Here is a 15,239-nt window from a genome sequence, read left to right as displayed (position 1 = left end):
CATGTTGGAGTAATGATGGAGACATGATGGAAACATTTTGGAGACATGATGGAAAACATGTTGAGAACACAATGGAAACATGATGGCGACATAGTGGAGATCGGTTTGGACACATGATGGGGACATGTAAAAGACATGTTGAAGATATAATGGTGACATGATAGAGATATGTTGGACACATGATGGGGACATGTTAAAGACATGTTGAAGATATAATGGTGACATGATAGAGATATGTTGGAAACATGATGGGGACATGTTAAATATATGATGGAGACATGATTGAGATATGTTGAAGACATAACAGTGACATGATGTAGACATGTTGAAGACATAATGGTGACATGATGGAGACTTGATGGGAAACATGTTGGAGACATGAATGGGAAATGATGGAGACATGTTAGAGACATGTTAAAAAAAGATGGAGACATGTTGAAGACATTTTAGTTGCTAACATTGTTGACAGTAATACAGACAAAGAGTATATGAAATATAGAAGTAATACACTGCATTGTTTACACACAACAATGTGGTCTTGGTACAATCTACTCATTTACCACATGTACAGTATCTCCTATGTTGCTGCTAAGTGGCTCCTAAGTTTCTTTTAATCTTCTTATCATTTGTTTGGCAGTTTTGTCTTTGTTTGTTTTTAGTCTTTTTGAAGGTTCTTTTTGTTTCCTATTAATTTACTGTTAAGTTTTTTTCTACGTTTCTCCTAAGTTTCTTTTTATTTGTTTTATAGGTCCCTGTAGTTTCATCTAACTTTCGTTTTAGTTTCTTCCAGGTTTCATTAAAATGTCTTCTGAGTTTCTTTAAAATGTTTTAGTAGTTATTTATTAGGTTGTTCTTTGTTTCTTCTAAGTTTTTCCAAAGTTTATTTTTAGTTTCTTCTCATTTTCTTGTAAGTGTCTCTTAAGTGTACCCCTAGTTTCATCTCAGTTTCTTTTTAGTTTCTTCCAAGTTTCTTTAAAATTTCTTCTTAGTGTCTTTAAAATGTTTTCATAGTTGTTTATTAGGTTGTTTTTTGTTTCTTCTAAATTTTTCCCAAGTTTATTTTTAGTTTTTTCTCATTTTCTTGTGAGTGTCTCTTAAGTGTACCACTAGTTTCATCTCAGTTTCTTCCAAGTTTCTTTAAAAAAAAATTCTTCATTTCTTTAAAATGTTTTCATACTTATTAGGTTGTTCTTTGTTTCTTCTAAGTTTTTTCTAATTTTATTTTTAGTGTCTTCTAATTTTCTTGTTTGTGTCTCTTAAGTTTATTCCTAGTTGCATCTCAGTTTCTTTTTTAAGTTTCTTCCTAGTTTTTCCTTAGTTTATCTTAAGTCTTTTCTTAGATCCTTCTAATTTTCTCATATGTTTTTTTCTTAGTTTCTTGTAAGTTTCTCCTATGTTTATTTTTAGTTTCTTCTAATTTTCTTGTGAGTGTCTCTTAAGTTTATCCCTAGTTTCCTCTCAGTTTCTTTTTAGTTTCTTCCAAGTTTATAAAAAATGTCTTCTTAATTTCTTTAACATTTTTTCATACTTATTTATTTGGTTGTTCTTTGTTTCTTCTAAGTTTTTCCCAAGTTTATTTTTATTTTATTCTAATTTTCTTTTGTGTCTCTTTAGTTTTTCCCTTGTTTCATCTCGGTTTCTTTTTAGTTTCTTCCTAGTTTTTCCTTAGTTTATCTTAAGTCTTTTTTTGGATTTTCAAATTTTCTCATATGTTTTTTTCTTAGTTTCTTGTAAGTTTCTCCTATGTTTATTTTTAGTTTATTCTAATTCTTCTTGTAAGTGTCTCTTAAGTTTATCCCTAGTTTCATCTCAGTTTCTTTTTTAAGTTTCTTCCTAGTTTTTCTTAGTTTATTTTAAGTCTTTTCTTAAATACTTCTAATTTTCTCATGTTTTTTCTTAGTTTCTTATAAAATTCTCCTATGTTTATTTTTAGTTTCTTCTAATTTTCTTGTGTCTCTTAAGTTTATTCCTAGTTTCATCTCAGCTTTTTTAGTTTCTTCCAAGTTACTTTAAAATGTTTTCTTAGTGTCTTTAAAAAGTTTTTGTAGTTATTTATTAGGTTGTTCTTTGTTTCTTTTAAGTTTATCCCAAGTTTATTTTAGTTTCTTTTCATTTTCTTGTAAGTGTCTCTTAAGTTTATCCCTAGTTTCATCTCAGTTTCTTTTTAGTTTCTTCTAAGTTTCTTTAAAATGTCTTCATAGTTTCTTTAAAATGTTTTTGTAGTTAATTATTAGGTTATTTTTTGTTTCTTCTAAGTTTTTCCTAATTTTATTTTTAGTTTCTTCTAATGTTCATGTAAGTATATCTTAAGTTAATCACTAGTTTCATCTCAGTTTCTTTTTAGTTTCTTCTAAGTTTATCTCAAGTCTTTTCTTAGATTCTTCTAATTTTCTCATATGTTTTTACTTAGTTTTTTTGTAAGTTTCTCCTATTTATTTTTAGTTTTTTCTAATTTTCTTGTGTCTCTTAAGTTTATTCCTAGTTTCATCTCAGTTTCTTTTTTAAGTTTATTCCTAGTTTTTCATTGGTTTATTTTAAGTCTTTTCTTAGATCCTTCTAATTTTCTCATATGTTTTTTCTTAGTTTCTTGAAAGTTTCTCCTATGTTTATTTTTAGTTTATTCTAATTCTTCTTGTAAGTGTCTCTTAAGTTTATCCCTAGTTTCATCTCAGTTTCTTTTTTAAGTTTATTCCTAGTTTTTCATTGGTTTATTTTAAGTCTTTTCTTAGATCCTTCTAATTTTCTCATATGTTTTTTCTTAGTTTCTTGTAAGTTTCTCCTATGTTTATTTTTAGTTTATTCTAATTCTTCTTGTAAGTGTCTCTTAAGTTTATCCCTAGTTTCATCTCAGTTTCTTTTTTAAGTTTCTTCCTAGTTTTTCTTAGTTTATTTTAAGTCTTTTCTTAAATACTTCTAATTTTCTCATGTTTTTTCTTAGTTTCTTATAAAATTCTCCTATGTTTATTTTTAGTTTCTTCTAATTTTCTTGTGTCTCTTAAGTTTATTCCTAGTTTCATCTCAGCTTTTTTAGTTTCTTCCAAGTTACTTTAAAATGTTTTCTTAGTGTCTTTAAAAAGTTTTCGTAGTTATTTATTAGGTTGTTCTTTGTTTCTTTTAAGTTTATCCCAAGTTTATTTTAGTTTCTTTTCATTTTCTTGTGTCTCTTAAGTTTATCCCTAGTTTCAGCTCAGTTTTTTTTTAGTTTCTTCTAAGTTTCTTTAAAATGTCTTCATAGTTTCTTTAAAATATTTTTGTAGTTAATTATTAGGTTATTTTTTGTTTCTTCTAAGTTTTTCCTAATTTTATTTTTAGTTTCTTCTCATTTTCATGTAAGTGTATCTTAAGTTAATCCCTAGTTTCATCTCAGTTTCTTTTTAGTTTCTTCTAAGTTTTTCCTTAGTTTATCTCAAGTCTTTTCTTAGATTCTTCTAATTTTCTCATATGTTTTTCTTAGTTTCTTGTAAGTTTCTCCTATGTTTATTTTTAGTCTTTTCTAATTTTCTTGTGTCTCTTAAGTTTATTCCTAGTTTCATCTCAGTTTCTTTTTTAAGTTTATTCCTAGTTTTTCATTGGTTTATTTTAAGTCTTTTCTTAGATCCTTCTAATTTTCTCATATGTTTTTTCTTAGTTTCTTGAAAGTTTCTCCTATGTTTATTTTTATTTCTTCTCATTTTCTTTTAAGTGTCTCTTTTATTTCTTTTTACTTTCTTCTAAGTCTCCTTATATTTTTCCTAAGTTTCCTTGTTAGTTTATTATAGTTTCTCGAAAGTTTATTCTGCGTTTCTTCTTATATTCCAAGTCTTTTATTACATTTCTTTTACATTTTTTTAAAGTTTCCTCTTAGTTCCTTCTTTGCATCTTCTCAGTTTCCTCTTCATTTTTTCCCCAAGTTTCTCCTATGTTTTGTCCTAGTTTTTTCTAAGTCTCTCATAAGTTTCCTCCTCGTTTCTTTTTAGTTTATTACAAGTTTGTTCTTTGTCGACATGAAACAAAGAAAACACCTCTCGGGAAAATATTAGGTTTTTTTCAGTTTTTTTTTTCATGGACATTGACACTGGAATGAAAATAAGATCTGGGAGGAAAAGCCGTGATGAAAAAGTCTCTTCTAGCCTGCGCCTTCATTAAAAACGTGGAAAGAACGAAAAGCAAACATCTGGATTCAATCTGGTTCACTTTGATGGCATCAAGTGTTCTTTTCCCAAATCAGGACTTGAACCTTTGGGGACGTCTTTGAGTCTCCGAGTCCTGAACACATCAACCCTTCCATCACCTCCAACACACGACACACATTTCAACACATACACATGTTCTCTTACTGCTAATCAGTGCAACACACACTGCCAGTAGCCTACATATACTACACACATGTTCACTATAAATACACACACGACATACATACATTATTCTAAAAAGGGCTGAAAAAGAAAAGGAAAAGAAAAACATTTCGTATTAAATCCATTCATTGATTAAATGGCATGAATCATGAAAAAAAAAGTTTTTCAATCCCGACTTGTCGGCAGATAGTATTTCATACAAGGACATTTAAAAAGCTAATATGCTAATGACTATTATGCTAAGACCTAGAAAATAGGCAGAGTGCAAAAAAAGCTCTACCTGCTAACTATATTAACAATGGCAGTATCCCGACGGATATAGAACAACCTAGCATGCTAACAGCTAGAAAAATAGGCACAGTGTACAAAAAACTGTACCTGCTAACTTTATTAACTATGGCGGAATGCAGACGGAAAAAGAACTAGCTAGCATGCTAAAAGCTAGAAAAATAGGCACAGTATACAAATAACTCTACCTGCTAACTTTATTAAACATGGCAGAATGCCGACGGAAATAGAACTAGCTAATATGCTAACAGCTAGAAAAATAGGCACAATATACAAAAAACTCTACCTGCTAACTTTCTTAAATATGGCAGTATCCCGACGGAAATAGAGCTAGCTAGCATGCTAACAGATAGAAAAATAGGCAGTGTACAAAAAGCTCTACCTGCTAACTTCATTAACTATCAGCAGAATGCCGACTAAAAAAGAACTAGCTAATATGCTAACAGCTAGAAAAATAGGCACAGTGTACAAAAAGCTATACATGCTAACTTTATTAACTATGGCAGAATGCCGACGAAAATGGAACTAGCTAGCAGACTATAAAAGCTAGAAAAATAGGCATTGTGTACGAAAAGCTCTCCCTGCGAACTTTATTAACAATGGCAGTATCCCGACGGAAATAGAACTAGCTAGCATGCTAACAGCTAGAAAAATAGGCACAGTGTGCAAAAAAGCTCTACCTCCTAACTTTATTAACTATGGCAGTATCCCAACGGAAATGGAACGAGCTAGCATGCTAAAAGATAGAAAAATAGGCATTTACCATGAATTGATTAACGTGGACCCCGACTTAAACAAGTCGAAAAACTTATTCAGGTGTTACCATTTAGTAGTCAATTGTACGGAATATGTACTGTACTGTGCAATTTACTAATAAAAGTATCAATCAATCAAAAAAAGCACAATGTACAAAAAGCTCTACCTGCTAAATGTATTACCTATGGCAGTATCCCAACGGAAATAGAACGAGCAAGCATGCTAACAGCTAGAAAAATAGGAAAACTGTACAAAAAGCTCTACCTGCTAACTTTATTAACTATGGCAATATGACCAACGGAAATAGAACGAGCTAGTATGCTAAAAGCTAGAAAAATAGGCACAGTGTACAAAAAAACTCTACCCGCTAACCTTAGAATGCCGACGAAAACAGAACGAGCTAGCATGCTAAAAGCTAGAAAATAATCAGTGTACAAAAAACTTTACCTCCTAACTTTATTAACAATGGCAGTATCCCGACGGAAATAGAACTAGCTAGCATGCTAACAGCTAGAAAAATAGGCACAGTGTACAAAAAACTCTACCTCCTAACTTTATTAAATATGGCAGAATGCAGACGGAAATAGAACTAGCTGGAATGCTAACAGCTAGAAAAATAGGCACAGTGTACAAAAAACTGTACCTACTAACTTTAATAACAATGGCAGAATGCAGACGGAAATAGAACTAGCTGGCATGCTAACAGCTAGAAAAATAGGCACAGTGTACAAAAAACTGTACCTGCTAACTTTAATAACTATGGCAGTATCCCGATGGAAATAGAACTAGCTAGCATGCTAACAGCTAGAAAAATAGGTACAGTGTACAAAAATCTCTACCCGCTAACTTTATTAACTATGGCAGAATGCCGACGAAAATAGAACCAGCTAGCATGCTAACAGCTAGAAAAATAGGAAAAGTGTACAAAAAGCTCTACCCGCTAACTTGATTAACTATGGCAGTATCCCGACGGAGATAGAATGAGCTAGCATGCTAAAAGCTAGAAAAATAGGCACAGTATACAAAAATCTCTACCTGCTAACTTTATTAACTATGGCGGTATCCCGACAGAAATAGAACTAGCTAGCATGCTAACAGCTAGAAAATAGGCACAGTGCACAAAAAGCTCTACCTGCCAACTTTATTAACTATGGCAGTATACCGACGGAAATAGAACTAACTAGCATGCTAACAGCTAGAAAAATAGGCACAGTGTGCAAAAAGCTCTACCTGCTAACTTTATTAACTATGGCAGAATGCCGACGAAAATAGAACCAGCTAGAAAAATAGGCACAGTGTACAAAAAACTCTACCTGTGAACTTTATTAACTATGGCAGTATCCCGATGGAAATAGAACTAGCTAACATGCTAAAAGCTAGAAAAATAGGCACAGTGTAAAAAGAGCTCTACATGCTAACTTTATTAACTATGGCAGTATCCCAACGGAAATGGAACGAGCTAGCATGCTAAAAGATAGAAAAATAGGCATTTACCATGAATTGATTAACGTGGACCCCGACTTAAACAAGTCGAAAAACTTATTCAGGTGTTACCATTTAGTAGTCAATTGTACGGAATATGTACTGTACTGTGCAATTTACTAATAAAAGTATCAATCAATCAAAAAAAGCACAGTGTACAAAAAGCTCTACCTGCTAAATGTATTACCTATGGCAGTATCCCGACGGAAATAGAACGAGCTAGCATGCTAACAGCTAGAAAAATAGGAAAACTGTACAAAAAGCTCTACCTGCTAACTTTATTAACTATGGCAATATGACCAACGGAAATAGAACGAGCTAGTATGCTAAAAGCTAGAAAAATAGGCACAGTGTACAAAAAAACTCTACCCGCTAACCTTATTAAAGTATAGCAGAATGCCGACGAAAACAGAACGAGCTAGCATGCTAAAAGCTAGAAAATAATCACAGTGTACAAAAAACTTTACCTCCTAACTTTATTAACAATGGCAGTATCCCGACGGAAATAAAACTAGCTAGCATGCTAACAGCCAGAAAAATAGGCACAGTGTACAAAAAACTCTACCTCCTAACTTTATTAAATATGGCAGAATGCAGACGGAAATAGAACTAGCTGGCATGCTAACAGCTAGAAAAATAGGCACAGTGTACAAAAAACTGTACCTGCTAACTTTAATAACAATGGCAGAATGCAGACGGAAATAGAACTAGCTGGCATGCTAACAGCTAGAAAAATAGGCACAGTGTACAAAAAACTGTACCTACTAACTTTAATAACTATGGCAGTATCCCGACGGAAATAGAACTAGCTAGCATGCTAACAGCTAGAAAAATAGGCACAGTGTACAAAAATCTCTACCCGCTAACTTTATTAACTATGGCAGAATGCAGACGAAAATAGAACCAGCTAGCATGCTAACAGCTAGAAAAATAGGAAAAGTGTACAAAAAGCTCTACCCGCTAACTTGATTAACTATGGCAGTATCCCGACGGAGATAGAATGAGCTAGCATGCTAAAAGCTAGAAAAATAGGCACAGTATACAAAAATCTCTACCTGCTAACTTTATTAACTATGGCGGTATCCCGACAGAAATAGGACTAGCTAGCATGCTAACAGCTAGAAAATAGGCACAGTGCACAAAAAGCTCTACCTGCCAACTTTATTAACTATGGCAGTATACCGACGGAAATAGAACTAACTAGCATGCTCACAGCTAGAAAAATAGGCACAGTGTGCAAAAAGCTCTACCTGCTAACTTTATTAACTATAGCGGTATCCCGACGGAAATAGAACGAGCTAGCATGCTAACAGCTAGAAAAATAGGCACAATGTACAAAAAGCTCTACCCGCTAACTTTATTAACTATGGCAGAATGCCGACGAAAATAGAACGAGGTAGCATGCTAAAAGCTAGAAAATAGGCACAGTGTACAAAAAACTTGACCTGCTAACTTTATTAACAATGGCAGTATCCCGACGGAAATAGAACTAGCTAGCATGCTAACAGCTAGAAAAATAGGCACAGTGTACAAAAAACCCTACCCGCTAACTTTATTAAATATGGCAGAATGCCGACGAAAATAGAACGAGCTAGCATGCTAAAAGCTAGAAAATAGGCACAGTGTACAAAAAACTTGACCTGCTAACTTTATTAACAATGGCAGTATCCCGACGGAAATAGAACTAGCTAGCATGCTAACAGCTAGAAAAATAGGCACAGCGTACAAAAAACTCTACCCGCTAACTTTATTAAATATGGCGGAATGCCGACGAAAATAGAACGAGCTAGCGTGCTAAAAGCTAGAAAATAGGCACAGTGTACAAAAAACTTTACCTGCTAACTTTATTAACAATGGCAGTATCCCGACGGAAATAGAACTAGCTAGCATGCTAATAGCTAGAAAAATAGGCAGAGTGTACAAAAAACTCTACCTGCTAACTTTATTAAATATGGCAGAATGCAGACAGAAATAGAACTAGCTGGAATGCTAACAGCTAGAAAAATCGGCACAGTGTACAAAAAACTGTTTCTGCTAACTTTGATAACTATGGCAGTATCCCGACGGAAATAGTACTAGCTAGCATGCTAACAGCTAGAAAAATAGGCACAGTGTACAAAAATCTCTACCCGCTAACTTTATTAACTATGGCAGAATGCCGACAAAAATAGAACCAGCTAGCATGCTAACAGCTAGAAAAATAGGAAAAGTGTACAAAAAGCTCTACCCGCTAACTTGATTAACTATAGCAGTATCCCGACGGAGATAGAATGAGCTACCATGCTAAAAGCTAGAAAAATAGGCACAGTATAAAAAAAAACTCTACCTGCTAACCTTGTTAAATATGGCAGAATGCAGACGGAAATAGAACGAGCTAGCATGCTAACAGCTAGAAAAATAGGCACAGTATACAAAAGGCTCTACCTGCTAACTTTATTAACTATCGGCAGAATGCCGACGAAAATAGAACTAGCTAGCATGCTAACAGCTAGAAAAATAGGCTCAGTGTACAAAAATCTCTACCTGCTAACTTTATTAACTATGGCGGTATACCGACAGAAATAGAACTAGCAAGCATGCTAACAGCTAGAAAATAGGCACAGTGCACAAAAAGCTCTACCTGCTAACTTTATTAACTATGGCAGAATGCTGACGGGAATAGAACTAGCTATAATGCTAGCAGCTAGAAAAATAGGCACAGTGTACAAAAAGCTCTACCTCCTAACTTTATCAACTACTTTAATAACTTTATTCACTATTAACTACCATGAATTGATTAACGTGGACCCCGAAGTTGAAAAAGTTATTCGGGTTTTACCATTTAGTGGTCAACTGTACGGATTATGTACTGTACTGTGCAATCTAACAATAAAAGTCTCAATCAATCAATCAATCAATCAATCAATGGCAGTATCCCAACAGAAATAGAATGGGCTAGCATGCTAACAGTTAGAAAAATAGGCACAATGTACAAAAAGCTCTACCTGCTAACTTTAACTATGGCAGTATCCCGACAGAAATAGAACTAGCTAGCATGCTAACAGCTAGAAAAATAGGCATAGTGTACGAAAAGCTCTCCCTGCGAACTTTATTAACTATGGCAGTATCCCGACGGAAATAGAACTAGTTAACATGCTAAAAGCTAGAAAAATAGGCACAGAGTAAAAAAAGCTCAACCTGCTAACTTTATTAACTATGGCAGTATCCCGGCGGAATTAGAACTAGCTAGCATGCTAAAAGATAGGAAAATAGGCATTTACCATGAATTTATTAACGTGGACCCCGACTTAAACAAGTTGAAAAACTTATTGGGGTGTTACCATTTAGTGGTCAATTGTACGGAATATGTACTGAAATGTGCAATCTACTAATTAAAGTATCAATCAATCAATCAATCAATCAAAAAAAGCACAGTGTACAAAAATCTCTATCTGCTAAATTTATTACCTATGGCAGTATCCCGACGGAAATAGAACAAGCTAGCATGCTAACAGCTAAAAAAATAGGCACAGTGTGCAAAAAGCTCTACCTCCTAACTTTATTAACTATGGCAGTATCCCGACGGAAATAGAACTAGCTAGCATGCTAACAGCTAGAAAAATAGGCACAGTGTACAAAAAACTCTACCTGCTAACTTTATTAACTATGGCAGAATGCAGACGAAAATAGAACGAGCTAGCATGCTAACAGCTAAAAAAATTGGCACAGTGTACAAAAAGCTCTACCCGCTAACTTTATTAACTATGGCAGTATCCCGACAAAAATAGAACTAGCTAGTATGCTAACAGCTAGAAAAATAGGCACAGTGTACAAAAAAACTCTACCTGCTAACTTTATTAAATATGGCAGAATGCCGACGAAAATAGAACGAGCTAGCATGCTAACAGCTTGAAAAATAGGCACAGTGTACAAAAAACTACCTGCTAACTTTATTAACTATGGCAGAATGCAGACGAAAATAGAACGAGCTAGCATGCTAACAGCTAAAAAAATTGGCACAGTGTGCAAAAAGCTCTACCCGCCAACTTTATTAACTATAGCAGAATGCAGACGAAAATAGAACAAGCTAGCATGCTAAAAGCTAGAAAAATAGGCACAGTGTACAAAAAGTTCTACCTGCTAACTTCATTAACTATCGTCAGAATGCCGACAAAAACAGAACTAGCTAATATGCTAACAACTAGAAAAATAGGCACAGTGTACAAAAAGCGCTACCTGCTAACTCTATTAACTATGGCAGAATGCAGACGAAAATAGAACTAGCTTATATGCTAACAGCTAGAAAAATAGGCAAAGTGTACAAAAAGCTCTACCTCCTAACTTTATCAACTACTTTAAGAACTTTATTCACTATTAACTACCATGAATTGATTAACGTGGACCCCGAAGTTGAAAAAGTTATTCGGGTTTTACCATTTAGTGGTCAATTGTACGGAATATGTACTGTACTGTGCAATCTAATAATAAAAGTCTCAATCAATCAATCAATCAATCAATGGCAGTATCCCGACAGAAATAGAACGAGCTACCATGCTAACAGTTTGAAAAATAGGCACAATGTACAAAAAGCTCTACCTGCTAACTTTATTAACAAAGGCAGTATCCCGACGGAAATAGAACGAGCTAGCACGCTAACAGCTAGCATATTAGCATACAGCTAATAATTGGACAGTGTGAGTGTAGCAATATTTTGTGTGTACTTCAAGTGTTCCTAATATTTTGTGACAAGATGAAAAGTAATTGCACTTTATTAAGTCAAGATAGTAGAAAATGTGCAACAATCACTTTACCGGGTGGGGAGTCCAGTCTGGCGGCGACCGTCGGCCATCTTGACAATGACTCAGCAGACGCACTGAAATTGAAGGAGAAACGTAATGTTTGAACAAATGTTTGTCACGGCTGCACGGCAATAAAAAATAAAAAATAATCCAAACGACAAGTAGGAACGTCCCGAGGGTTTGATAAAAATACACCCATGCCTAATTTCCTAAATCGAGTAAAAATTGCTCGCAGGAGAGAGATTTAAAAACATGAGGGTTTTTTTTTTTCTAATTTTGGGCTTTAACAAAAATGGATAATGGTTGCTATTTGATTGATTGAAACTTTTATTAGTAGATTGCACAGTACAGTACATATTCCGTACAATTGACCACTAAATGGTAACACCTAAATACGTTTTTTAACTTGTTTAAATCGGGGCCCACATTAATCAATTCATGGTCATTTCTGGCTTTAAAAAGGAAAAAAATATCCAATTTAACATAGGCATCATAAATCATACACACGTTTTTGATTGATTGATTGATTGAAACTTTTATTAGTAGATATCACAGTTCAGTACATATTCCGTACAATTGACTACTAAATGGTAACACCCCAATAAGTTTTTTAACTTGTTTAAATCGGGGTCCACGTTAATCAATTCATGGTCATTTCTGGCTAAAAGAAAGAAAAAAATATCGAATTTAACATAGGCATCATAAATCATACACATGTTTTTGATTGATTAATTGAAAGTTTTAATAGTAGATTGCACAATACAGTACATATTCCTTACAATTGACCACTAAATGGTAACACCCCAATAAGTTTTTTAACTTGTTTAAATCAGGGTCCACGTTAATCAATTCATGGTAATTTCTGGCTCTAAAAAGGAAAAAAATATCGAATTTAATATAGGCATCATAAATCATACACACGTTTTTGATTGATTGATTGATTGATACTTTTATTAGTAGATTGCACAGTACAGTACATATTCCGTACAATTGACCACTAAATGGTAACACCCCAATAAGTTTTTCAACTGGTTTAAGTCGGGGTCCACGTTAATCAATTCATGGTAATTTCTGGCTTTAAGAAGGGAAAAAAATATCAAATTTAACATAAGCATCATAAATCATACACACGTTTTGGATTGATTGATTGAAACTTTTATTAGTAGATTGCACAGTACAGTACATATTCCGTACAATTGACCACTAAATGGTAACACCCCAATAAGTTTTTCAGCTTGTTTAAGTCGGGGTCCACGATAATCAATTTATGGTCATTTTTGGCTCTAAGAAGGAAAAAAATATTGAATTTAACATAGGCATCATAAATCATACACACATTTTTGATTGATTGATGGATACTTTTATTAGTAGATTGCACAGTTCAGTACATATTCCGTACAATTGACCACTAAATGGTAACACCTGAATACGTTTTTTAACTTGTTTAAATCGGGGCCCACATTAATCAATTCATGGTCATTTCTGGCTTTAAAAAGGGAGAAAATATCGAATTTAACATAGGCATCATAAATCTTACACACGTTTCTGATTGATTGATTGATTGAAACTTTTATTAGTAGATTGCATAGTAAGTCGGGGTCCACGTTAATCAATTCATGGTCATTTCTGGCTTTGAGAAGGAAATCAATTTATTGAATTGAACATAGGCATCATAAATCATACACACATTTTTGATTGATTGATTGAGACTTTTATTGGTAGATTGCACAGTACAGTACATATTCCGTACAATTGACCACTAAATGGTAACACCCCAATAAGTTTTTCAACTTCTTTAAGTCGGGGTCCACGTAAATCAATTCATGGTCATTTCTGGCTAAAAAAAGAAAAAAAAATATAAAATTCAACATAGGCATCATAAATCATACACACGTTTTTGATTGATTGATTGAAACTTTTATTAGTAGATTGCACAGTTCAGTACATATTCCGTACAATTGACCACTAAATGGTAACACCCCAATAAGTTTTTAAACGTGTTTAAGTCGGGGTCCACGTTAATCAATTCATGGTCATTTCTGGCTTTGAGAAGGAAAAAAAATATCAAATTTAACATAGGCATCATAAATCATACACACATTTTTGATTGATTGATTGAAACTTTTATTAGTAGATTGCACAGTACAGTACGTATTCCGTACAATTGACCACTAAATGCTAACACCTGAATACGTTTTTTAACTTGTTTAAATCGGGGTCCACGTTAATCAATTCATGGTAATTTCTGGCTTTTAGAAGGAAAAAAAATATCAAATTTAACATAGGCATCATAAATCATACACACATTTTTGATTGATTGATTGAAACTTTTATTAGTAGATTGCACAGTACAGTACATATTCCGTACAATTGACCACTAAATGGTAACACCCCAATAAGTTTTTTGAACTTGTTTAAATCGGGGTCCACGTTATTCAATTCATGGTCATTTCCGGCTTTGAGAAGGAAAAAAAAATGTTGAATTTAACATAGGCATCATAAATCATACACACATTTTTGATTGATTGATTGATTGATTGAAACTTTTATTAGTAGATTGCACATTTCAGTACATATTCCGTACAATTGACCACTAAATGGTAACACCCCAATAAGTTTTTTGAACTTGTTTAAGTCGGGGTCCACGTTAATCAATTCATGGTAATTTCTGGCTCTAAGAAGGAAAAAAATATCGAATTTAATATAGGCATCATAAATCATACACACGTTTTTGATTGATTGATTGAAACTTTTATTAGTAGATTGCACAGTACAGTACATATTCCGTACAATTGACCACTAAATGCTAACACCTGAATACGTTTTTTAACTTGTTTAAATCGGGGCCCACATTAATCAATTCATGGTCATTTCTGGCTCTAAGAAGGAAAAAAAAATCAAATTTAACATAGGCATCATAAATCTTACACACATGTTTTTGATTGATTGATTGAAACTTTTATTAGTAGATTGCACAGTACAGTACATATTCCGTACAATTGACCACTAAATAGTAACTGTTAGGCTTGCCACTGACTGTCGGGCTTGGACTTGGTCTTGGTTTGTTTTACCGAGGTGCGAAGCGAATGGAGTGGAAACGGCGTGAAGGTAGGTACATCCTTATTTTAACACTAAAACTCAAAACAGGAACCAACAAAAAGCGCGCACAATGGCGGTACAAAAAACTGGGCTATGAAATAAAAGACTAGCACAAAGGCTATAAACTACAAACATGAAACAAAAACACTTGTGCTATGGCATGAATAACAAAAACTTACGTGGACAAAATGGACAGCATTGCAAGGCATCAAGCAGATAATCGAGGGCGTGAATGAGGTGATGTTGCCAGACTGACTAACTGGTAACTGTGGCTTAAATAATGAACATAAGTGAAAACAGGTGTGAGACAAGACAGGTGAACTGATTGGTTGTCATGGTAACAAAACAGGGAGTGAAAAAAAAAAGAACTTAGAGTCCAAAGGGTCAAAAGGACCTGGTATTCCTAGGCAGTCTCCCATCCAAGTACTAACCAGGCCAGACACTGCTTAGCTTTGGGAACAGATAAGATTGGGGATGCTCAGGGTAATATGGCCATACAAAA

General features: G+C 33.9%; 1 long non-coding RNA gene across 2 annotated transcripts in view; it reads right to left on the bottom strand.

Moving 5' to 3' along the window:
* Positions 1–431: 431 nt before the first annotated feature.
* The window catches only part of LOC133540558 (uncharacterized), a 138,956-nt gene continuing 124,148 nt past the window's right edge, over positions 432–15,239 (bottom strand). For both annotated transcript variants that reach the window (XR_009803659.1, XR_009803660.1), the window contains exons 3-4: positions 11,651–11,712; positions 432–4,245 (exon numbers count right to left, since the gene is read on the bottom strand). This is a non-coding gene — a long non-coding RNA (uncharacterized LOC133540558). The remainder of the gene's footprint in view (positions 4,246–11,650; positions 11,713–15,239) is intronic.

Source organism: Nerophis ophidion, linkage group LG22, assembly GCF_033978795.1.
Source record: "Nerophis ophidion isolate RoL-2023_Sa linkage group LG22, RoL_Noph_v1.0, whole genome shotgun sequence".
Classification (NCBI taxonomy): domain Eukaryota; kingdom Metazoa; phylum Chordata; class Actinopteri; order Syngnathiformes; family Syngnathidae; genus Nerophis; species Nerophis ophidion.
The sequence above is the reverse complement of the archived record's forward strand: the minus strand, read 5'-3'. Positions and strand labels throughout refer to the sequence as shown.